General features: G+C 38.5%; 1 long non-coding RNA gene across 1 annotated transcript; it reads left to right on the top strand.

Annotated features, from left to right (window-relative positions):
• Window positions 1-23538, top strand: LOC311434419. Its single transcript, XR_014691471.1, has 6 exons — window positions 1-67; window positions 676-739; window positions 18106-18143; window positions 18733-18808; window positions 22504-22668; window positions 23078-23538. It is a non-coding gene; the product is annotated as an uncharacterized lncRNA (long non-coding RNA).
• The last annotated feature ends 2219 nt before the right edge of the window (window positions 23539-25757 follow it).

Genomic DNA, 25757 nt, shown 5'->3' with positions numbered 1-25757 from the left:
CATCAGAGTTCTTAAGAAATGTTGCTCATTTTCCATATGAGAATTCTGCCTCCTATCACTAAAACAGGTGTGTGCTTTTTTTCTCATATCTTCAAAAACAGGTGTTTTATTTTCTCTGAAATGTTTAGTCAGGGGACATTATTTTCTAAACACAAGAAGTTCAGTACTTTTCTTCTCCCTTCTTTTCTGTGTTAGTTTGGCAGTATCTGCTTTTGCAAGATTTTGGTGTACAGTGAGCTGCTTCCTAGTCAGCCTGTCTTGTTTCTTACCGAGTGGTGCCCATGATATCAGAAGTGGAAACCAAGTGCAGTATTTTGATTAACTTAGCTGGAGGGTTTATTTTCATAAATTTTGGATATCAGCAAGTAGTGGTGGTGAAATAGAACCCAAGTTTCTTGAGAAGTTGATTTCCTTCTCATTCTTCAGGCTACTCCTAATAATGTCTGGTATTCCTATCGCATCTATGATTGATTGCGCTACTAACTATTTTATGAACACTAAACTTCTCAGGAATCAGGTGGGATTATGTGCTGTTTTATTTATAGGAAACTTGTGGTAAAAATATAAGCAAGTGAACCAAGACAGCACAGGAAATATGTGACAGAACTAAAAAAATTGTTGAAGTCCTTTTTCATCATTTTTATATTAAGATCTTTTTTCTTCCTTTCTAAATAGCTGACTCTTGGTTCTTGGTCAGCAGTGCTTCAGGATTTGGTCCTCAGAGGTTGAAAGTTAGAAGGTATTTAAAGTTTCACATTCAACTTAATTTCCTTATTTTTCAATTTCAAATATGTTTTATTCATGCAATATTCTAATTAGATAAACAGACAATCAAACATGCTATATTTAATGAAAAGGAGAATAGAAGTACATGGTCTCTGAAATTTGTATGTAGCTTAAATACCTGAAACCTTAAAGAGAGGGTGTTCCTTATTTTTTTGGTCTTGTGATTTATGCTCTTTAGCACAGTGCGTGATCTAAGCAACTGTCTCATGGTGTCCCTCTGAGGAAACTAGCAAAGTTCAGCTATTTACAGTCTGAGATAAAACACACCTTTACTAGCTCTCATTTACAGTAACAGACTTCATAAGCACAAGGATATGATAAAAGTTTTATTTTGAAATACTTTTACTTATTATTTTCAACATAACAAATGTCCTTTTAGATATCTATATGCATTTCATTTGCATGGTCAACACACAGAAATCTCAGGATTGAACTCTATTCTTGCATGTGCTTGGTTTCCCTGTGATTTTTTTGCAATAATGAATATGAGCTAAAAAGGCAATGAAAAAATCCCATGGATGACCATCAGAATTTTTAGATTCCTCATGTGAATTTCCCTAATTCTTCTTTGCCAAGCAGAAACTAAATAAAGCACCTGAGAAACCTGTGAAACAGTGAATCTTTAATTGTCTAGGCTTATTTCTCCACTACTGAGTTCTCTAATAATTTACAGCATTTTGAAGAGATTTCAAGGTGGGTGTGAAATGCTGACATTTTATTTCATCATCTTTTTGATTCAACTTGGTGTCATTTTATCTGGCTGTAAATGCTCAGACAAGGTACAAGGCAAAAGAGAATCAAAACCAAGTGTATTATTATTTTTTAAAACAGCCTAGTCACAGGATTATCACAATAAAACAAAAAATTTATTACAGGGTTTATGTATCCCAAATTTGTCAACCCAGTGTCAGAAGAATAATGCATCACTGACCTGAAAGAAGACCCAGGAACAGACTGCATTAGAGGAATATAATTGAGAGCTTACCAAAGGGGAGATACGGTTGGGAGCAGTTTGGTTGTGTCTGGATCCACATTGCAAATACTAGGCAGCTTGTCCTATTGTTATAGGCATGCCTGACAATTTACAGCACTGAAATCAAAATGGGGGTGCAGGAAGAGAGAGGAGAGCAGCTTCTAAACTCTGGGCAGAAGAAGATGCCTAGACTGCAGAAAGAATAGTACATGGGCAAAAAATTATCTGGATTCAAACAGGAGGAGGTGACAGGTACAAGACTGTACGCACACCCACTCATGCACTGCTGTGTGTGTGTATGTATGTGTGTGATTTTGAGGTATTATCATCTTGAGAAAAGGGACAATATTTTGTAGGCATCAGTCATTCTAGCACTTAATGCAATCTGGAATTGCCTTTTAGACGCACTTTTTGCCTGAGAGTCAAAATTTCCAATTCATCGTGTTTAGTTTATGTAAATTATGAACATTACTTTTAAGACACATACATTGATGTTTATGAGAGTGCCAAGATTTTTCTTTCATATACCAGCCAAAAATGTCTTATATAAATTCTGTGCTGTAGATTGGCTATTACAATTGCAAGATCAAAATTATTCTTGGAGGTGATAGCTAATACAGCAGCCAAAGACCTTTTTCTGTTCTTTTTTTTTTTTTTTTCTTTTTTTTTTTTTCTTTTTTTTTCCCCTTACCAATTATAGTACTTAATAGAGGAAGTCAACATGCTTCTACTGCTGCAGAAAATGGATTGCTGTAAAAATTCACAGTTTTGGTATGTTTAGGGACTTGAGCTTAGTAGCATGAGCTCTTGTATTTTTTTCTTTGAGCTTTAAAAAATAATAAAAAAAAAATAGAAAAAGCTCTTCAAACTCCTACAATACCAAGTAATTGTAAAATAGAGTCTCATCCTGCAGACTGTTTCAGATGGAGTTAATTTCATGTGAGTTTAGCTGTCCAGTGAATCATCTACAGTCAACAGAAACACAGGTGGGTGATTCATCTCATGAAGAGGTGTCTAGGATGAATGATAGATTAGATTAGGTGTGTCTGACCTGCATAGCTTTCTCTCCAAGGAAAGCCAGAAGGTAGAGGGGGAAATCCCCAAGTTTTAGTGGGGACATGCTGTGGGCAGTATCTGTTCTGAGGCTGTGAAGAATTTGTGAGTTTTACAATTTAGGTACAGTTGCTCTCCCTTCATTATTTGTTGAGGTAATATAAACATAGTCTTTTGAGACAATAAAAGTCTAACTGTTGAAGCTAGCTGTGATGGCCATGTTTTTCTAACCTGCCGTGGGGTGTGAGCACTGATTCCTTCCCTGTTGTGCTGGTGCTGCCTTGTAATTAATGTTTCTGATCTAGTGCAGAGAAGACCCAAGTGAAGTGGTATCAACTCTTCTTGCTGAGCAACTTCAGCCATCAATGATCTCTTCTCTCTAGTGACCAGAAAAGGAATGGCATGGAGCCATGACAGGGGAATTTCAGATTGGATATTAGGAAAATATTCTTCACCAAGAGGGTGGTCAGGCACCGGAACAGGCTCTTCAGGGCAGTGGCCACAAAACTGAGCCTGCTGGAGTTCAAGAAGTGTTTGGACAATGCTCTCAGACATATGGTCTGATTTGTGTGGTTCTATGTTGAGCCAGGAGTTGAACCCTATGATCCTTGTGGGTCTCTTGTAAATAGGGACCTTCTATGATTCTACGAACAACTGTGTATGCTCAACCTCATCCTACATGATGAGAGTACGAGTATGTTTATGTCTGTCTGTTGTACTTGTATGTGTGTGTTTGGGGGCAAGTAAAAGTAGCCTTAGAAAACAAAGAGGACAGATATTTGGCAATGATTTCTTTGCCTTCAAGCATAACTTCAGGGGAAGAGAAGCATGAAGGATTTAAAAGTTTTCATATGAAACTGAGGAATTTCTACACTTAAGCATGGGAAAGCTAATAGGGTTTTTCCCCAAATACCCACTTAGAGGGGGCCAAATATCTACAGCTTTGACAACATGCTCAGGAGAGTCTAAATAATTGAAATCGAATGTCCAGAACTTTGGATAAGCCTATAGAAAAATATAAGTTCTGTGTTTGAGACCTAACCTCACTTTTAATATTTTTCTCCTCCCATTAATGGCACTTTCCTTCATAGCTGTTGCATTGCAATTTGACAACCCCAGGACATCTGGAGATTATGCTAGCTGTTGGATTGTGGAGTAGACTACCAGAGCTCTGGTAATAAAATTGTATTAACCTCCTACCTGTGTGTTGCACACAGATTTACTACTACAAGACAATACACCTATCAGGCTATTAAGGCCTTCTTTGGTTCTACCTTCATGGCAGTACAGACAAAACAAGATTTACCTGTATTTCAGTCTACTCCATCCTCATTGTTTCTCCTGATGAAAGTAAAAAGGCTTCAGCTTTTTCTTTGCAAAAGAGAAGGTCTCAGCATGCCTCTAGCTGGAGCTCTGAGAGTTCCTTCAAACTGCCATGAGGCCTTTCACAACATATGTTTGGAAAAAAATTAAATAACCCCAGGAGATGTTTTTTTCTTTTTCCTTCAAGTAAGCACAAGGCTAAGCTTGCTTTGTGTCATGACATTGCAAAGTGGTTTGTACTTCATAAAACTAATAGTTAATGCAGATGCTAGTAGTAGGAGACTGCTTTTGCAAACACGACTTTCAAACAATGCATCCTGCTGAACACAGGCTTTAATAATAGAGTGCTTGGATGGCCAGCTGTCTGTCAAATCTCTCTCTCTGCATGCTGTAATAAACTCATTCTCTTTGGTGACAGGCCAGGGAAGTTAGGGTTGTGCTCTGTATCTGTACCCAGCCTGAGCTGCTGTGGGACTGTTTCTTAAAGAAAGTGCTTTTTCTAGCAGTTGAGCTGTGATAGAAGAGAAGGGTTCTTAAAATCTGTATGAAATTGAAAAAGGTGTTATACCTTTTCCATACTCTTTTTATTTATTTTATTTTATTTTTTTTTTTGAGATTAGAGTTTTAGCTTTACACAGTTTTCTTGCAATTATTTTTTTTAGCTTTGGTCATGGCCCACTGCTCTGATTTCACTTGAATGTCTCAGTCAGTAAACAGGATGCTTGCAAAATTTGGCATCAGAGTGCAAGCTGGAAATTTTTTTTCCAGTTCTTACTTTCAACAGCTTGCCTGGACTATGGTCATATGGACTCTCCCTGTTATTCAGCTCTGGAAGAAAAAAAAATAAATACCCAGAAATGTCTGCTTTTATTTCAGAATCCAGGGTTGTTTCGTATAGATTTAGCAGCAGGCCAAACCAGCTGCTTTCCATGGTGCACGAATAAAATCCAGATGCATTTTCTTTTCAGCTTTGCTACTTTAGAAATGGATTAATCGGTATTTATAAATGCACACCTACAATGATCAAAATTCACCCATAATCATCAGGGAGTATAGAGAGACAGTAGGGGACTAAGGAAACAAAACATGAACTGACTAAGATGCATGCCAGGGTTCATCCTCACAGAGCAGGGTTCATGCTCTCCTCTTCCAGCAGCTCTCAGCCAGGTGCTCCACTCTTGGGCTAATGTAGAAGGTGCTCTTATTGCCACCTGGGAATTCGTCACACTGGTGCACTCGCCAATAAGCTGGCATTAAGTCTGTTCTGCACTACTGGAGTTGCACAAAACAGATTTAAGAGCTTCGACGGTCAAAACCTTCAACCTGTAATGCTGAGGGCCAGCACACGGTGAAGTCAGCATGGGCAGGATGCTGCTCCAGTAATCTCTGCTCAGTAAAGGTTCGACATAGGGAGAGGTTGCAGCATTTATGCTGCCTGAGCATCAGCCTCAGCACTGTTTGGGAGAGGCATCTCTGGCAAGGTGCCCCGTGGTGTATTTTATGATCAGTGCTGTAACGATACACAGTCTTTGCATCAATCAGACATTTTATAACAACGACCTTAATAAACAACTACTGTACATATTGTGTCTCCCATAAATACATTTCTATAGTTTTACTGGAGACCTTCACACTTAAATAGTATAACATTTTTTACAGTTAATCAGTGAACATAAACAACCAATGCAGTAGTGTGTACGTGTAATGAATACAAAGCCATCTCAAGTGAAAAAAGTTTCTCCCCCTCTCTGAAATTTATTAATTCAAAACTCTCCAGATATAATAATCAGAATGCCGGTTCTGTCCATACCTGCCACATCCTCAAATGCTTCCCTTACTACATTTCCTCAGTATGTTGCATAGACATGACAGAAAATTGATCTAGGCAACCATTTATTGATTTACCTTCTGGTATGAAAAATTGTGTATTAACCTGAACTGAACTGGTTCTTCATTCCCTTCCTTCTTGTTCTGACATTCCAGAGGGAAGAAAACCCTCTCTTGGGAAAAAGAGATCCCTAAATTACCATGATACATCATTTATTTGTTATCCTTTATCCCGATTTTCTGTTGCATTTGTGTGAGTTTTTGGGTGTGAGTGCTCTCCACAATTTCTGAACATGCTGACCAAATGCTTTAAAGAGAGGTGGGAATTTCAAACAAGGTAAGACTTGATTAGAATCTGAATGTTGGAAAAGCTCTACAGTGACTATTGCTATTACTATAGACATAGGAGAAGCTACAAGTCTGATTGATGGAAAGGCTTGAGGGTGACTACAGTCCAGATAGGAGAAACCACATGGAAGAGTAATACCTTCTATGCACCAAAACAGGACAAAGATCTTAGCTGGAACATGCAATTTGTTACACATCAGGTTGTATAGACACAATACATGATTTCTTAAGAAATTAGACTTTATTAATTTTACTGTTTGTGATATTAACAACTAACATACTTTAATAATTATAAACAGCTTTCAGTAGTTCTGAGAATTGTACTGAAATTCAGACCTTCCCTATTTTGAGATGACCCAAAGCAGCTGGGGAAGTGTACTGAGAGAAATAGGGAAGGTTCTCATTGACACAGGACTTGGGTGGTGTTGGTGGGATCACCAAGTCTGTGTCACTTCATATCCTCAATGGAGAGATGTGTTGCAAGACAAAATGGAGCACAAGCTTTGCCACTTTGGACAGTGTGAGCTAAAAGAGCTTTCAGGTTGTTTTAAATGTACATCTGAAACCCTTTCACTCCCAGCTGACCTTGGGTTTGAGGGAAAGAAATACAGAATCATAGAATACCCCAAGTTGGAAGGGACCCATAAGAATCATTGAGTCCAACTCCTGGGTCTGCACAAGACCACCCAAAAATCAGACCGCATGTCTTAAAGCACTGTCCAAATGCTTCTTGAACTCTGGCAGGCTTGGTGCCATGACCACCGCCCTGGGGAGCCTGTTCCCACCTTTTTGGTGAAGATCCTTTTACTAATACCTCCCCTGTCAGAGCTTCATGCCAGTATAATATAGATATAGATGAGAGTATATATAGCCAAATATAGGTAAGAGTCATTGTTGCCCATTTTTTTCCTTAGCTGTGTAGAGTGTAGGCAACCTCTTCATACTCAAACCCAGAACCTTTTGGTAATGTGCTGCTAGATATCCAAGACAGAACTTCCTCTCTGTGGTTCACCCTGATGGATAATGAGTTTCACAGATATAAAGCCATAATGGATGAGTCTTTGTGCTGAATCACTAAGGATGCTTAAAATAAATCAGTTGCTAAAAGGTAGAGGAAAACAAAAGCTCAATCCTCATCTGAGGTAAATTGTTGTAACCCCATGGAAATAAATGGAGCTCTGCCAAGTTCTACTAAAGAACAATATTGCCTAAGCTCTATGTATGTTCCAAACTGCTTGCAAACGCACAATGAAAGAGAAAAGAACACTTATGTGTCCTTTAAAAGAAACACTATTCAAAAATATTGAAGAAACCTCATGAAACCAAGGGAATTGTATATCTAGGTTAGTTTGTAACCACAAAATATTAATTTCCTGTAAGTATTAGGGATTTCTTACTATGACTATTATTCTTTACCTAGCACATAATATAATTATGTATATTACAGTAATTATTATTAGCTATTATGCTGTACATAGAATTACAATAACTTCCAAAAGGAAAAGACTTGCAAGCAATGGGTTTAGAAACAGAGGCACTGAGCTGGCGTAACAACCCCAAGAACATTCTTGACAGAGCTGGGAGTAGAAAGGTGTCCACTGGGTGCTAGGCTAGTGATACTTAATACAGAAGTGTTACTGTAATGATAATAAAGAACTAAAAAAGGTGAGATATGTGCCTTCAGCTCTGGGAGAGGATTATTTTCCTTTGGAAAGGTGAACATCATCTTTAGTACAGTAACTTTTTCAGGAGGTGAATGTATCTAATTAAGTTAAGTGATTGTCAAGTGTATTTTAAGTTTAACAAAGCTCACATCATATTTTGTTTCCCTTTTACATTCTGTACAGTAATTGTATAAAGTGCATGATTTACTTTGGCAGCATTATTCAAACTTAATTACAGTGTTAAGAAGCAACCATAACTTGAAAGAAAATAGCTACACTGCTGTGGGGATCCACATGGCAGCTCTTTTTTTTTTTTTTTTTTTTTTTTTTTATCACATTTTTCTTTCATGAAGAAAGTAAATTGTGTTGAAAACTTTTTGGATCCTGAAATCACATATAAGATTAACTTTCAGTAGGCTTCTTAAAGGATTGAAACAGCTACTTTGTCAAGGGATTTTAGATCTTTCTTTATATCCATCTTGTGATTCATCCCTATATATACCAGATGTTGTCCAGTCCTTAGGGGTATATTCTCTTATATGTAGGGCTGAAGGAAATAAAAGGATTTAAAATATTATTATATAGGAGTAGCAAGATGTCTCTGGTGGATCAATATGTCTGCTACCTAGAATACATAATAGAGACCATTCATTCAAAGTATCATTTTATACTAACAAGTCAGGTAGCTATTACCCACATTATTTTTTCTCCTAATGAATCAATGAACTGCTTATGGCATTTTAAGAGTCCTCCCCCTTACAATTCCAAACCCTGAACTCCCTAGAACATGATAAATCCTAGACTCATTCTTATTTTGCAGAGTAGACATTTAAGGGAAGACCAAGTCTGGGTCTCGCTCCAGACTCAGAACTGAATTTTAGTATTTTACATCTTTGGTTCTTAAAATCAATGAAGCATCAGGAAACTCTGAATTTCTGTGTAAATGAGAGATTCAGTGTAATTTCAATAGACCAGTTACATTCCAGGTATAGTGAGGAATGCAGCTGGACACTTATAGCCATGGTAAATTTAGGCTGCAGAGTCATCTGGAGTTTACAGGCACTGACCTGACAAAACTCCAGACCTTTGTTGCACCTGTTAGATGGTTATCTGCAGGCGTCGTATTTATTAAGTCTTTAATGACACAAAGGCAGTTATCACTTCCTTAATGAACCCTACATTGATAATATGCGGTGATAAGATGCTGGTAGCAGGATACATGTCTATTTACTAATACTTCCTCTTCATTTCATTTTTTTTTTTGTATCTAAGGCACTGGAAAAAATATTTTAGAGGGAATATCCTTCTTGCCCCGAACATTATTATATGAGTGAAGGGAATTCATTCAACTGAATGCAAACTCTGAACAGTGTGCTGGACTGCTGCATTTAAGTAAATGGGAAGTGTTAAATCTTAAATTAATGTATCTGATATTAAGGGTGAAGTACCCTTATTTTTCATATTCAAGGATCAGTTTTTACTTTTGAGTTGTCCCTGTTCCATCTGACAAGGGATAGCTTTCTGCTTTGTCTCTGCTTGTAAGTTATAGTTGCTCTCATATTCTTTGGAGAATGATGACAATATGGAAATTGATCAAACCCTGGTTTAGGTCAAAGCCATATATCTGCAAAAGGCCATAAAATTAACTTTTTGAGCTGGGCTGTACTCATCTCCCATGGTTTTCTACCTGCTTGTTTCTGTGAACAGACAAAAAATCTATAGTACTGCATATACACTACATTACATGCACTTTCTTGATATAATTAGTTGAGTCTCTTTTGGCTTGAGAGAACTTTTTCCCTTGAACAAAATTGATTTTTTAAGTTATCTGATTTGTATTTAATAGTGTATTCAAATCTCTTCCTCCAGAATCCATAGACCATCCTGCCTGACCTACATCAACAATGAATTTCTCAGAATACATTAATCAAATACATTTTCCCTGAATTTTGTGCATTTTTCTCCTTCATTTCAAAAAAGAATGACGTTTGGTCTATTTTTCCATTCAGCTGGAAGTCAAGTTCTCAATTTCTCTGTTAGTTTATAAGCTGAAAGTGGAACATAATAGCACTATATCGGGAGCGGTTCAATATGTATACACCGATGTGTACCTTTTATGCGTATGTGCGTCATGACACCTGTAGTCTAATTATGGTGGTGAGATAAACATTAAAGTGAAACCCATAGGTGTTTTCTTGCAGAACTGAAGGTCATTTGTGTACTTGGCAAAGAAACTTATATTCCAAAATCCGCAAGGGAGTTTCCACTGCCAGGATTCAGCAACCACAGGCTCCTGCTGACGCTTCAAAATATTTCATTGAAAAGAAAGGTTAATGGTTTTATTTTTTCCAAAAATAATACTCCCCCCCCTAGTGCTCATGCAAAATGCATAGGACTCAGATCCTCAGCTGCTGCTGTCTGCAAACCCTGTGCCTCTGGGTTCAGAGGAGCTGGGTTTGTATACATCATCTGAAAATCTGTCTCCTCAGAGTGGAGATAGTGGTGGCAATTACCAAACGAGTTGCAGATTGGTTTCCATTGTAGACATTTGTTTTCAATGGCTCTTTCCCATGGCGTTCCCAAATGCAGCTGGGATTTCAGCCATGTGCATTTAGCTGTCTAAAGCCTAGGACTTAAGACTAAGTTGGTTGTCTATCTTACCCATTGTGTCACTAGAGAGAGGCAGGGACCCAGGGACCTTCTGAGGGTAGAAGACAAGTAGGTATTTGGCAGAAATAAGATAAACTGCCTTCTGGCATTGCTGTTTTTTTTTTTTTTCTCCTGGTTGTATAAGAACCTAGATAAATAGTTTGAACAGGTTCTCCATATCTTTAGTCCATCTAAGCTAGATGAATCCCATTCTCTTTGTCATCTTCATTTAGTTTCTAGCATTTACAGATAATAAATGTTGGGATATAAGAAGTTTTTTCATGTAAAGAAGAGTCAATTGGGATTAAAATCCATTTGTTGTCCTCATAAAAAACAAAAGCTCTTTAGCCTTGAAGTTTTTTCCTATATTCTCAAGACCTTATTCCTCTGATTCCCTCGGGTTATTTGTTCCAGCAACAAACTTATCTCATTCTTTCTTGTATTTCTCCATTGGAGAGAAATCAAAAGATTCTAGAGTCAGACTCTTACTAAAGCATTTCAAAAATAAGCATCTGAAAGCATGAGAAAACTTTAGCCACTATGCACACATTCATATAAGCCTCAGCAGAAGCATTCTGAATTTCAGGAGCACTGAGTAATTGGTACTCTCATGAACTGGATGTTATGTGGTTGGCCAAGCTGTACTGGTTTAACAGTGGTACATACTAGCTTGTCCGTACTGGAGGAGATACGAACCTTTTGTGGATGAAAAATTGTCTGGACAATCCCAGGGGAAGTTGAAGACTGCTTTCAATTAGGTCACAGCATGTTCTTCAGACTGGATTAGAGGAAAGTAACTTTTAAACTGAATGAGACATACAGAGAGGGAACATTGTTTAAGCTTCTTCAAACAAAGGTTCTAGTACCCTCACATTTCATCTTTGAAGTACAAAGACACCAAACTGCCTGTATCCACCCTGAACTCTTGTACATGTAAAAGGTGACATAGAAAATGCCCTAGATCATTTGCAGGGAGAAGCTAAAGGCAAATAAATCTGACAACTTTATTCACTTAATATGCAGGGTAATTCAGTGGGTGTTGAATTCATTTGAATATATATAATACAGTGTAGACACCTGCTGCAACTGCACCTTGCATCCTTGTTACATGAGTGATTTCTCCCAGTGAGAGCCAAGAACATGCTTCAAAACCCTCTGCTTTGAAGTAGCAGTGATATGAGGTTCCAATATGCAAGTACTGCTTGTTGAGGAAATATCTTAACATATTTAAAATACTCTGATGAGTAAAAGGGAAGCTTAGAGTAGTGTCTTTGTCACCTGTGGGTTTGACATTTACATTCAGGGGTAATGAGTTTCCATTCCTTGCCATGTGGTGCATGTGCGGGATTTAGGATTAACTCAGTTTGCATTTGGCTTCTTTGTGTCGGACCAGGTTATCAAGCTGGTTTCTCTTTCTTCTTGCTTTTTGTCTCCCTGAAGAGGGCAGATAACTTTGAGTTGCTATTTGCATTACTTTTTTTTTTTTTTTTTTTTTTTTCATTTGCTCTTTCTGAGGTGGAGTTTTACCACTTTTGTTTTACATCTGAAACAGAGGTTCAGAAGAAACAGTCTGTCTGCTTGGTTATGTCTATTATCCACTAGATTAGGCAGTGTAGTCAGTTAGTAGTGAAGAGCATCATGTAGAATATACGTTTTTAAGGCAGAAGAGAACACCTCCTCTTGATGAATCTTCAAGAAAAGAATAGAGAGCTGTAAAGCAGGATAAACCAAATGTAATTGATTCACTTTTCTTGGAAATGATACTTCAGAAAACACTTTTTTTTTTTTTTTTTTTTTCTGGAGTTGAAGCTATAGTATCAGAAAAATTTGGTCCTCAGTGCAGGCCTTGTCTCAAAAAGGAAAATTTCACCTACATCACAGCCTCTATCCATTTTTGCTACCAGAATGAAGTCTATGTATCTTTAGACTCTTGAAGATATCCTTTTCAAAAGAATTTTTGATGAAGTTATTTTTTTCAAGAACTCATTATATGCTGTATGTTCACAACCCTGATATCTAAAACATTAAAAAAAAAAAAAATCTAGTATGGGTGTCTGAGCCAGTTATAGTCTGAGACATAGTCTGAGATAGAGAAGGCACCTGTCTCTTGACATTGACATACTGGAAGGCTGGAAAATTAGCAGCATGAGTTGCCTAATCAGGTATTTAAATCATGATTCTGACATTTAAATTTGCTCGGAAATTAGATTCCCATTCAAAGCCAAGTTCAAATGTGATAACAATAAACCACAGAAATCCCTTTTGTTCTTACATGAAATTCTTCAGCAGTGAGAGAATACTGGGATGGTGCAGATATATTTTATTTCTGTTGTTGCTGCTAAATTCACTTAGTGGTAGATAAAATACTTTTCTCCCTAGTATTTATGGTAGAGACTGTGGGTTTATATCTATTTCAGACATACACTTCATGGAAATATTCCACAATTATCAAAGCATTGCTAGCTATCATTTCTCCTTCAATTCACATGGAATATATTTCAAGAAGTCACAGAGTAAGGGAGAAAAACCTATCCATAGAGTTTGTGGCTGTCAGGTTTATATGAGTAAGATGTCTTTTGTAGTTCCTGTTACAAATAGGTAATAACAGGGAAAATTAGGGAGGAATTCAGTTTGCATTTTTGATCCTTACACAGGGAACTTTTCTGCCAAAATAGGAGTGTCAGCTGACAGAGGATTGGGAGGATGAGAAACAAAATAGGAAAGGGCAGCTGAGGATAATGAGAAAAATACTTCTCTCCATCTGACTTCTATTCTATCATCCTTTCTTTCTCAGGTTGGTATAAGATAATGAGAAATCCATCCTTTGAAATCTGGGCCCGCAACTGCATAAAAAAAAAAGTGTCACGGGAGGAAAGATGGATAACAAAACTATTGAGAGTTGTATTTTAATTTGAATCACTTGATTCTTGACATTTTTTTTTTTTCCCTTAAGGAATGGTGGCTTGTAGGATTACTGTGTTCAGCAAACTATGACTGAGCCAATGAACAGGACTGCAGAAAGACAAAATAGTTTTGTGTATTCATACAACTTTGCACACCCATTGTAATTGAAGTCAGAGGCAGCAACTCTGATGGATGAAGTGTGCAGCAGAGCTACTGGGGGTCTAATTAGAGCTGGAGGCAGACTGCAACTGGGCAACCATTGTCCCATTTTTTTGTTCTGTTTGTGCATTTCCATTATTTTCATTATTCATAATTTATAATATGGGTGAATCAAAGGTCTTGGTCGGAACTGGAATCCCACTGTTCATAGTGCTAATTAGATATGTATGTGTGTTTGTTTGTGTGTGTATGTAGGCATGTGCACATATGGTAGCAGGCTCTGAGTGGAGCAACCTGGGTCTAAAAAACACAGGAGCAACTGAACAGTAGGGGAGCAGGGAAATGACGTGGGAATTAATCATCAGGCACTGATTAACACACTTAGTTGTATCATGTTTGGTTGTTTGTATTGATATATCTACAACCAGATGGTGATGTTTAAACATTTGTTTGGTATTTAAAAATGTTCCACAATGTTTTGCACAGACAAATGTTGATACCACTCGTTCTGGGTGCATTCAATAAACAGAGAGTCGATGGTGACCAACTCAGACTCTCAGCACCTAATCTTGGTGAAAGGGATTTTGATCCTAATGCACAGCCCTGTTCTAGTTCTAGAGCTACCCAGAATAAATTCCACAGGGACTCCCGCCTGGACTGCTCTGATATTTTACAGAGTGTCATTAGACTTGATGACTAAAACAGGTTGAAGCTCATTCTAAGAGACTTACAAAGGTTTCCACAGTAAGGCTATGAAATATCAAGAATATGAGCACACTCAGGTCTGAAGTATTAAAATCCTTGGTTATTGCTCTAAAAAATAAAAACCAGCACTGACTACTTTGTGTATGTGGTAGGTATGGCCACATTTCCTGTTCCACAGATCACATTAGATTTCTTTCTGGATGATACTGGATGTGTCATCTTTGCATCACTATACTTTGAGGGGCATTCTTAACTCCTTGCTTCAAGGAAGAAGAAAGTGAAAAGTGGGACGGGAATTTTTCTTGTCTTTTTTCCTTGGTTTATACTGGACAAGTGAAACACTGGTGCAGGTTGTTGTTCTTATGGCCCCAGAAGGGATATTATCTGCTGAGACATGTCTTTAGTACAAAACTGTGTTGTCACTTGTACAGAAGCCAAAAAAAATTCTTGGAAGATGGGCTTTGAAGGTCATACAGGGCTTAAGTGCCAGCATGAGTGTCTCTGAACTTTCTGAGTATGGAAAGCAGGGCCAAAAATGCAGGATGAAAAATGAATTAATATGTAAAATCCATTGCATCAATAAAGTGTATTACATCAATATGTGCTGTGGTTTTACCCTGATGGGCAGCTGAACTCCACCACAGCTGCTCTCTCACTTCCTCTTCTCAAAGGAAAAGGGGGAGAAAATACAATTGCAGCAGGCTCAAGGGTTGAGGTAAGGACAGGGAAATCACCCATCAGTTAATGTCATGGGCAAAACAGACTCAGCATAGGGAGTTTATTATATATAATAATATAATTTATTGCCTATCACTAGTGGACTAGCACAGGAAAAAAATAAAAGCAAACTAAAAACACCTTCCCCCATCCATCCTCTTATAACTCTTCCCCCTGAGTGGTGCAGGGGAATGGGGAATAGATGTTAGAGTCAGTCTGTAATACTTTGCCACTCATTCACGGTCCCTCCCTGCCCCTGCTCCACCTGGGGTCCCTCCTATGGGATGCCGTCCTTCCCAAACTGAGCCTGCGGGGGCTGCCCACAGGCAGCAGCTCTTCAAGAACTGCTCCCACACCGCTCCGTACCACGGGGTCCATCCCCCAGGAGCAAACTGCTCCAGCACGGGTCCCCCACGGGTGGGCAGCAGCTCCCCCCAGACCCCCTGCTCCTGCATGGGCTCCTCTCCACGGGCTGCAGCTCCGGCCCGGGGCCTGCTCCTGCGGGGGCTCTCCATGGGCTGAAGCCTCCTCCAGGCCACATCCACCTGCTCCACCGGGGGCTCCTCCACGGGCTGCAGCGTGGAGATTTGCTCCCTGTGGGATCCCTGGGCTGCAGGGGGATGGCCTCTCCATAGGCCACAGGGGAACTTCTGCTGTGTGCCTGGTGCACCTCCTGCCCTCCTGCTGCACTGACTTGGGGGTCTGCAGGACTGGTTCTCTCACATTTTCTCACTCCTCTCTCCCAGCTACTGTAGTACATACTTTTTTTTTTTTTTTTTTTCCCCTTTCTTAACTCTGCTCTCCTGGTGGCCCAACTGACATCGCTTATGGCTCAGGCTTGGCTAGTGGCAGATCCCTTTTCGAGCCGTCTGGAGCTGTCTCTGATCTATTGTGGGGCAGCTGCTGGGCTCTGCTCACAGAGGCCACTTCAGAAGCCCCCGCCCAGCTGCTACCAAACCCTTTCCACATAAGCCAATTACAGTATGTGAAATATATTGCAGTCTATATATATAGATTGCAATATACAGTATTACAGAAGGGAAAAATACTTTCTACCCCTATACAGTGTCAAATTCAATTCCTGTTTCCTAGGACAGAAGATCACTGGGTCAGCCTATGGTGTGCCAAATAATTGTTTTACAACATATTACACCATGTCTCATTGTTATTCTTCACTAAATTGTCACATAGGCAATGGGCATGGGCAGTTGAAACTGAGTTCATTTGTCTTAGATTTAGAACAGCTTTACCTTTGGAGATTTATAAGGCTTTCTCCAAATTTATTGCAACTCTTCTGCAGTGCTAGTGCACTGACATTGTATCATATGGGTACAGTAATCTTTCATCTACCTAACAGTTGCAAAGCAGAGTATCTGGTTTCCTTCTACTTTTCAGCTCTGTTTAGTGCATGTGGATAACACTAGCTGCTCTTCCTCTACATATTTCAAGCTATTTTCAAATATTGTTACACTCTACATTGACCACAGTACGGCATATATCCTCACCACTTGCTTAATAATATTGAGATCATGCTCAAACTGTGCTTGGGAATCATACTGCAGACTGCTTAAAACAGCGCTGCTGCTGTGAAATTCTGCTGTGTCTGCCTGCTGATATTACTGGTTTATGGCTGTATGGTCGCTACAGAAAGTTACTGGTGGCACAATGGAAGTTGCACTCGAAAATCACTGACTTATGAGACATGAGATTGCGACAATGTGAAGGGGATTTCCACGTGGGCAGAGCAGCATTGTGCAACATGCAGTACACAGAGAATGAAGCTATGATTGGAACTCTGAAACAGGACTGAAAAAAAGAGAGGAATCAAATAATTCTGTCTCAAATGGGCTGGAAACACGTTAGGAACAAATGCCAGAAAGTGAACCTGGCTTAACATTTGGAAACTGCATACATGTCTGGAGGGTGGTTTAAGCAGTTCTATTTCTGCTTTGAAAAAGAGCAGTAGCACTCTCTCAGTCCATCCTCAGCTGACAGGATCATAACAGTTGGGGAGGGGGCAATGAATGAGGCTTAGTATCTTATTAAATTGCTCCAGTTATGTCACAGGCACTTGTTTGAATATGGCAGAAAGCTGAACTGAAGTCATTTAGATGCCTTTGAAAACTTTTTTTTTGTGGCTTCAGGTTTTAGGGCAGTCTTTCCTGGGGTGATTTAGCCTTAAGAAAGGAGAGAGATATTTCAAATAGATACTGATTTACAGTTTGCCATAGGTAGGCTGTTATCTCCTCACCTTATGATACAGAGCTGGGTACAAATTAGGAAGTTTGCTACTAGCCAGCTATCAGCTGTGGATTTCAGCAGCATTAGATCCCAGCTAACAATTCTATGTGCTCAAGTTCTGCAGAATTTACAAAAATAGTGCTGTCAGCAGAAGACACAGGCAGGTCTTTGTCTTATATTTGCGTGTGCTGTGTACTACTTAGATTTCTGTTCATAAGATGCAGGTAAGAAAAATGTGTCAAAATTTCAGAAACAGCTGGGCATTTCAGGTGGGCAGAAAATATTGCTGCTCTACTCCTTTTGGGTGAATGTCAGAATTAGTTGTTCAGCAGTGAGTGTGAACAGGAACGAGCAAATGCAACATTTCACCAAGTGAGAGACATTAATTCCCTGTTTAATTGAAGACTGATTTATTTATTTATTTATTTACTTACTTACTTACTTAGAAGTTGACAGCTTGAAGTCACTTAGTTTTCTTTGAACATAGTAATCCTGGTGGTAATAGTGCTGTTGGATTTTTATTGTAGTTATATTATAGGTGTGTCACTTTTGCAATCTTAGTTCATGAGTAAATTCTTTCATATGGCTGGACTTCATGATCTAGTAAACAGTTTTTCTAACTCGTCTTGCTGTTTTATTTGTAATGATTGAGGTATTAGAAAGCAAGAGATTCTCAACTTTTTGTTGTGAGCAATCATCCAAAATGGAGTGAAGAATGTCTTTCAAATGAATTATTTTCTCTTGCACTCCTACTAGGTATAATGTGTTGACTGTATTCCTTGTCAACTGTGAAGGTAAGATACTTGGATGGCTCTGTGAAATATATTGTTAATCATATGAGTACAAATCATCTGATTTAGCTCTTGCTGGCATTGGTTTAAATTAGAAAGATCTCTGTTAAAGTCATTAAAACCTATGATGATTTGGGTTAAAACCTGTGATATAATAAAACTAGGATAGAGGCAAAATAGAACAGACTTATGTAATTGCAGACATAATTGTTCCACCGACTTTCTTAAGTCATGAAATATGCTACTGTCTGAAGCTTTTCTATAGAAAGGTACCAACACTATATATTATCTGCAACACATTTATTTTTAGAGGGCCATAGCCTTTTTCATTTTCTTTGACATAGCAGAAAATCTCAAAGTCTAGATCAATCTGTCTTAAAATAAGGGCACCGAGCCCAGTTCTAAACTCTTTTGCTTTTATTAGACCAAATAATCCTCCTTCTCTAAGTACAATTTACTTATCGAGTTTTACATCCATTTATCCATCCACTAATAAAACCCTCATCAGTGCAGAATTTCAGGGCTCTATTGAACATTTCTACTCACCTCTAAAAGATGAGAACTTTAGTAACCCCATTTACTGTAATTTCAGTGCTGTAACTGAACCACCTTCAGCTCCATGTTTTCTGCAGAAATCTGATCACATCTGGATAAGGGTAATTTAACAGGTACTCTCTCCCTCCTTTGCCTCCTCTACTTATCTGATACTGTTAAACACTCAGCTTTGTTCTCTTGCTTAGTTCTTTGTGATTTTGTGACTGTAATGGCAAATCACATTGTATTTCACCTTCTTCTTTGGTGTAGCTTTCTGAAGGTTTGCATTGTTTTTGTTTTGATCTTTTGTAATACCGTGTGACTGAAGGGGAAAATAAGAAGCCGAGACCCTCTCTTTTAACTGTCCCACTGGTGAATATCTGCCCATCTGCTTTGAAATATGTGATTGTGATGAATAGTACTTTGCCTAGACCTAGGTGTTTTTGTTTTAACGAATGTATTGTATCTATGAGCTAACATTGATATGAAGATGGAGCAATGGATGTAGAGGTAACATTAATTATGAATTATTTTTATTGTTACGTAAAGCCACAGAAAGTAAACAGAGACTCTGACCAATATTTTTGGAGCTGTATGAATTTCTAATGGTGCAGCCAAGGACTGTTGAGTGTTTTTTTTTTTTTTTTTTTTTTTTTTCAGCAACAACCCTTTGTCTTTTAGAAAATCCCAGAAATTATCCTGTTATTATGTATATCCTGTCTGTGTAGGCACCTAATCTAGTACTGAAGAAATCAGTGCAAAGATTGACCAAAAGGGATTCAACTGCCTAAACACAAGTGTGCTTTTAGATGACCAAGGATACATTATCTGGTCTCTAGCTGTTGCTCTGCAAGGTTGTACTGCTGGTCCTAAAAAGCTCTGCCTTTGGTGCTGTGTCAAGTCTGTCACTCTGTGAGAATACCTCGGACACCCTATAGCATCTGTGATTAGGCACCTGAATTATTTAGAGTCTGCTCTGAATTGCCCTGTGGCAATTTCTCAAAGCCACGATCAGACTCTAGGGAGTTTGAGGATTTTTTAACATCAACTTTCACAGAGGAAAAGATCCACAGTTGAAGTGGAAAGCATGGTTCTTGATCCTTGAGAATGAGGATGCAGGCTATCTCCGTGGTAACAGGGACTATTACTGTGCTCTGGGTGAAAATTTTATGCAAGGATTTCCTGAAATTTTCATCATAAATATGAGCTAATATAAAGGAGAACTAATTTCTCCCCTCAGACTGGAGAAAGTACTAGGCTATGTGTATATAGATCTGAGGGTAGAAGTTGGCTGTGATGTGCCTTCCTCTGCTGCTGAGTAGAAAGTGAAAACAGCCACACGACTCACAGTTTCAAGACAGAGTGTCATCTGCTACTAACCAGATTTCCACTTTAACATCACACTACAGAACAACCTCTTAAATGGAAGGGAAATCCCCCCTCTGGCATGAATGACCTCTGTAATTTAGGGCTTTAATTTCAACATCTTTCCTTGTAGGTTACAATGTGTGCAGGGCATAAAGGTCTCTTTGAAAACTGCCTACAATCTGAGAAGCCATTTAGGGTTTGGTCCCAGGGGCTGCAAGACTTTCCCAGCCTCATATCTCTCATAACATTGCTACTATGACAGAAGGTAAACTGGTGCCAACATACTCCCCAGTGGGGCAAAGCAAAGGTCATCATTGGGCATCTGCCCCTTCCCTTGGACAATCCAGATTTGGATTGACTAAAATATGCACTTGTAAGGGTAAAGCAAGCACTGTTATCCAGTACAGTGGGCATGTATTTTTTCACATGCACAGTGTCTCCTGACGTGGTTCTTGGGTGCAGATGATGTTCAAGAACTGCAAATAAGTCCTTCACATGCAACTCTTCCAGCAGAAGGACTCTTGAAATATCACAGTTCATCCTACCAGCTCTATAAATTCTTCTTGAGTTTTCAGAATAAAGGTTGATTTCTTTGTTTCTTGTGCATCATCAGAAGCGATAACAGCTCTGAAGGACACATCATGTAATAATGCAATACACTCAACACTGCCTTAAATGTTATGTAGTCATTTATACCTGTGTGAAAACCAGCTGTAACTGACTGTAAAACTCCTCTGATCTATATATATCAGTGGAGAACTCCAGGAGCTTTTTATACACAGCTTTCATGGACTGATGGAAAAGTGCAAGGCAGTTGAGTGTCTGACTTCTTTTCCTCCACAGGGTTAGTTTTGTATTTAATTATGCAACTTTGTTGTCTTGAAAGCATGGGGAAGTTCATAAACAAATGTATTGATGATGCACGAGTGCTAATATATTCATTCACATTCTCTTTACTGTGCTGTCTGTACAAAGCTAGGAGGAGAGAGAAACAGTAACTTATTTTTGCCAACATCTAAATACATAATCTCTGAATGCCCTGGGAAAGCTACTCATTGAAGAAGAAAACAACATGTTTGCAGATTCTCTTTCTACAGTTCAATTTGTTCTTCCTAGTAGGTCACACCCAATTTTCAGGTGATTTGTTAAACCTGTCACTGCATACAAATCTGCTGCCATTCTACTTGAGGATGGGGATTTTTGAAATAGTTGACTGTAGACTTCATCCTGTCTGAATGACCAGAGATGCATGCTTTCTTTCTTTCCTTCCTTTTTTTTTTTTTTTTTCTTTTTTTTTTTTTTTCTCTCTCTTAAGATATGTCAAAAGTCAAAATACAGGGAAGTTAAACTGTGGGAGAAAACAGCCTTAAGACTCATCTCTTTGCTTTCCTAAATCATCTTCTAGCTCATTTTTAGTAGCATGACTATATTATTGATTAAAGTAGACTGTAATATACAGCCCTTACCTTACAGAAGAAAATGCAGAGCACATTTTTTTTTTTCCCCTATTATTTCTTGCATCTGCTGGAATCTGGAATCTATAATGCTATACACAGAATAAGATCTATATTCATCTGTGTATATAGCATTATATTTTTCTGCATCAGCGGTGCCGTGATGCAGATAGGAAATCATTTGCATGTATACTTCCTTCCAGTCAAGCACCTTAAAACAACTTTGTAAACATTTATGAATTAAGCTTCGAAACATCCTGGTGAGTGAGTGAAAACACATTATTATCTTGATTTCACACGCAGGATAACTGAGGTACATTCAAGGTGTGAGGCTCACTATGTCCACAAAGTCTGTGGAAAGAGGGATTGAATGCAGATGTTTGGTCTTTCTGTCTCCTTCATTAAGCATAAGGCATCACTTCTGCCCAGAAGTATGACTATTGATAGATACTCTGAGGTTTGTATCAGTGAATATGAATCCTAGTTTATATTGTGAAGAAAATGGATATGGCTAAAATATTGGTCAACATATGTTTCCTTTCTCAATACAGAAAAAACAAAACAATGCTAATACCAACCAAAAACTTTGACAATGTATTAAGGATTTTTTATAAGTGCTTTTGACAGCACAGGTTTTGCTCCCTTCTCATCTGTGTTGTCATGACTAATCTGGGGTGGATTTCCTGTTGGTGTAAATCAGAATAGCTTGAAATGGGGGATGTCAATGTACACAATATTAGTAGGATGTTTTCAGTATGTTTACTCATCCAAAGTTTTGTTTCCAGATATCAGCAATCAATGTTAGACTTCTATAGAGTTTTTCTTATAGATAGCAGTTTCCCTGATTATTTTCTTTGAGACTATTTTTAAATAAAGTTGGCAGCCTGACTGAAAATTCATTAAAAAAAAGGGAAAAGAGAAAGGGAATGTGTTCTTTTAACAAGTTAGAGGGCTAAGAGCCTCCAGAATAATACACAACTTATTGGTTTCTCTGATATAATTCACAGGACCACCTGCTGCCCAAGGACATCTGTTAAGCTATAGAGTTGAACTAACTTCCATCATGCAAAAGAGAGATTGGACTGCTCACTTTCCTCCAGTGACTGGAAAATGGTTACCAAGTGGGGGGGAATTGGCATATGTGATCTGTTTCTACTGTGCTGCTTGACTAGGTACTGATAATTCAGCAATCTGACAGGCTATGGCTTGGGAGAACAGCACAGTCATTTTAGATTATCTCTTTAGCCTAAAACACAACAAGAGAAATATAAGAAATTGTGACTGAAGTGAAAATAAAATAAAATAAGTAAAAGCATAAATGATATCATGCTCCTAAAATGAAAGGCTCTCATCTTTTCATTGTATTTAATTTGTGAAGCATGAGATGAGGAATCTGGAACTACCAAATCAGTTCAGGAAATAAGTGGGAAAATGAATTGAAAATTTCAGAAACTTTTTTCCTAGTAGTATAAAATGATATTTAAAAAAAAATATCAACAATTAAAATCTCATTTTATGTAATGTGTTGCCATTGCTGGGATTGGAACTGAGATCAGAATGATTTTGATTCATTGTTTTCAGAATGCTGGGGAGCCCCATAAGAACACTGTGGAGGATAATGCAAAAGCTACAGCCGTGTTACCCTAGCTGGCAAATGAAACTTTGAAATGACAAACTGTTCTTCATAACACAAGGGTCATTCATTTGTATTGAGTGATCATTGCAGAGGCAGGAGACAGCTGGTGGCAATGGGAAATAATCAGCCAATTCCTTCAACAACTGGCTACTGTAAATTTAATTTGGCTTGCATGTATATACGTGTAAGTATACATTGCAGTATCTTAAAATGTATGTATGTCTCTTTGTGTCTGTGCTTATTACTGTCATCTTGTGAAATCAGTCCTTTCATGAAATAATTACAGGTTTCAGGTATTTTTGCCAACTGACTGGCATTACAGGTGTTCTGGATGATATGCCTGGTTCACTCGGTTGTATAAACTGACAGAAGGTGAATCCTGGCATTATCCATGTGCTTTCACACTGTGATTATGTGGGAAATAATGTCTCTAGCCACTTCTTACTATTCAGAGAATTAATAAACAACAGCAGTGATACAAACCAGAAGACCAGTCATACATTTTTCAGTCCTTCAGAATTTCTCTAGCCATGGGACAAAATGCCCTTTCGTTGACTCTCCTTCTGGGAACTTCCTTACACTCAAAATTTCTCTGAGTAGGTTGTTTCCTTTTAACATCTGTATTCCTTGTTGGTATTTCTTTCAAGATGCTCATTGGAGTGTGAAGGAGACAGCGTTGTTCTTTGGGTGGGAGTCTCTTCTGTTTGGCTTTGGCACAGCACCTAAATCATGCTTATATCCAAAGGTACGTAAGAAAATGAGTTGTTTCATTGTCAGATTGAAATAATCAGGATAGATTAGGATTCAAAAATTCCAGAGAGGGCTTGCACAGAAGTGATCCAGGACTCCTGCTGTTCTGGTATTGGCTGTGATGGAGAAGAGTGGTAGAAATTGCTCCAAAGGTTTGGGAGAGGGTAGTAAGATCTGGAGAAAACCAACTCACTCTCTCCCATCTAGGCATGCTGAAGGGTCTCAAGGCTCAACTGAAATCTGAGACTAGTCCTATGACTTCACCTCTTGTCCAAGCATAATCAATTGAAAATAAATAAATAAATAAATCAGAAATCTACTGCAATGCCACTACTGTTGTTTCTATTTCTCCCCTGGACCTTCCTTGGTCTCCATCTAATGATGCTCATTGATGGAGTTCACCACACCATCTGTTGCTTTCATGGATTATTTGTTCATGTGCTTCTGATATGGAGCCTTTCCTTGGCAGGGAGGTGTGGGTCATTAAGTCCTAGCACTAGCAAAGATTGTGCTGTCTGATTATTACCAGACCAGGGTATTCCTGCATGAATTGAGGCAAACTTCTGTAGCACCAGTGAAGGTGTACACTGCCTGCAATGAGCTACACAAATGATGGCACTAGAATGAGGTCACCCTGGTTGCAGGGTGTCTACTGTGAGTGGCACTTGTCTGATGCATATGGGCAGGATTCATATTTCTTCCCATGGCTATAGGGATTGGAGAAGCTCCTTGGAGAAGCTCATTTGATAGAAAAGGATAAGCAAACTAAAAAGTTGAATGCTGAATCGTGAGTACATGGATTGAGAAGTATTTGTATGATAGGAAGAATTTACTTTCTCTTTGACACTGGCTAGCCATTCACATGTTCACTTCCCACCCTCCTTCCCCTTCTCGCTGAGCACCTGTAATATCTGTTAGGGTGTTTTCTGAAAGTAGTTATTTTGTAAAATGAAAACAAAAATCATTTTCTGAAATAGTCTCAATGTTGAAAATAACTGTTAGCTCTGTGATGTGTATTGCTATGTAGTTCTGGATATAAATACCAGTATATAGTTTTAAAAATAAATGTAATAGAAACATTGTTTCACTTGTCTTGTGATCCAAGAGAAACTGGGTTTAGGCATTTCCTATAACGTCTGTCTGTGATATCTAACCATTTTCTGAAATAACTGAAAATTTTAGTCATATCTGTGATCGAAACAGTCATTTCATGAAATGACCGAAAGTTTTAGACATTTTGTAAAATTACTAGTTTACTGTATGGCAACAACATACATGCAGATTTATCGAGGAAAGAAGGAAGATCTATGTCTTCAGTCATATTCTTAGTGCCTTTCTTTCCCGATCCTCCCCAGCCTGCTATGGTGTTGGCAGCCAGGCCTGCTCTTCAGCGCTGTGCGTGACAGTGGCTTCCTTTGGTTCTCAGACTGACAAAAAGCTGCCACAGTCTGTGAATCTGGGGGTGGATAGCTGTGTTGCATCCGCTCTAGGGATGGGGTGCATGCATTTTTACAGCTTGCTCTGTGTGTGAAGGGGTGGTTTGTCATCTCATGTACCTCACTTTTAGTTATTTATGTCAAGCCAGCCTCTGTGTCTCCTCTTTGCAGCTATTTCTGCACCGTGTGCTACACAGATTATCAATGAGCAAAAACTAGAGAGGTTTTTATATTGAAACAAATTGAAAGATTGTGGGATTTGGATCTAGCCAAGTAAGAATTGTTTCAAAATACTCTGTTTCAAGGGGTAATGTTCATAGACAAGCCATAAGGCTCAAATACTTGGATGTATTTCACTGTAAGGCTAATCCATCATAGCCTGTGGAGATATATATAAGACCACTCAGGTCCATGCTTTTGTTTGATAGGTTTTAAACTA

Source organism: Aythya ferina, assembly GCF_964211825.1.
Source record: "Aythya ferina genome assembly, chromosome: 3".
NCBI classification, from domain to species: domain Eukaryota; kingdom Metazoa; phylum Chordata; class Aves; order Anseriformes; family Anatidae; genus Aythya; species Aythya ferina.
The sequence above is the reverse complement of the archived record's forward strand: the minus strand, read 5'-3'. Positions and strand labels throughout refer to the sequence as shown.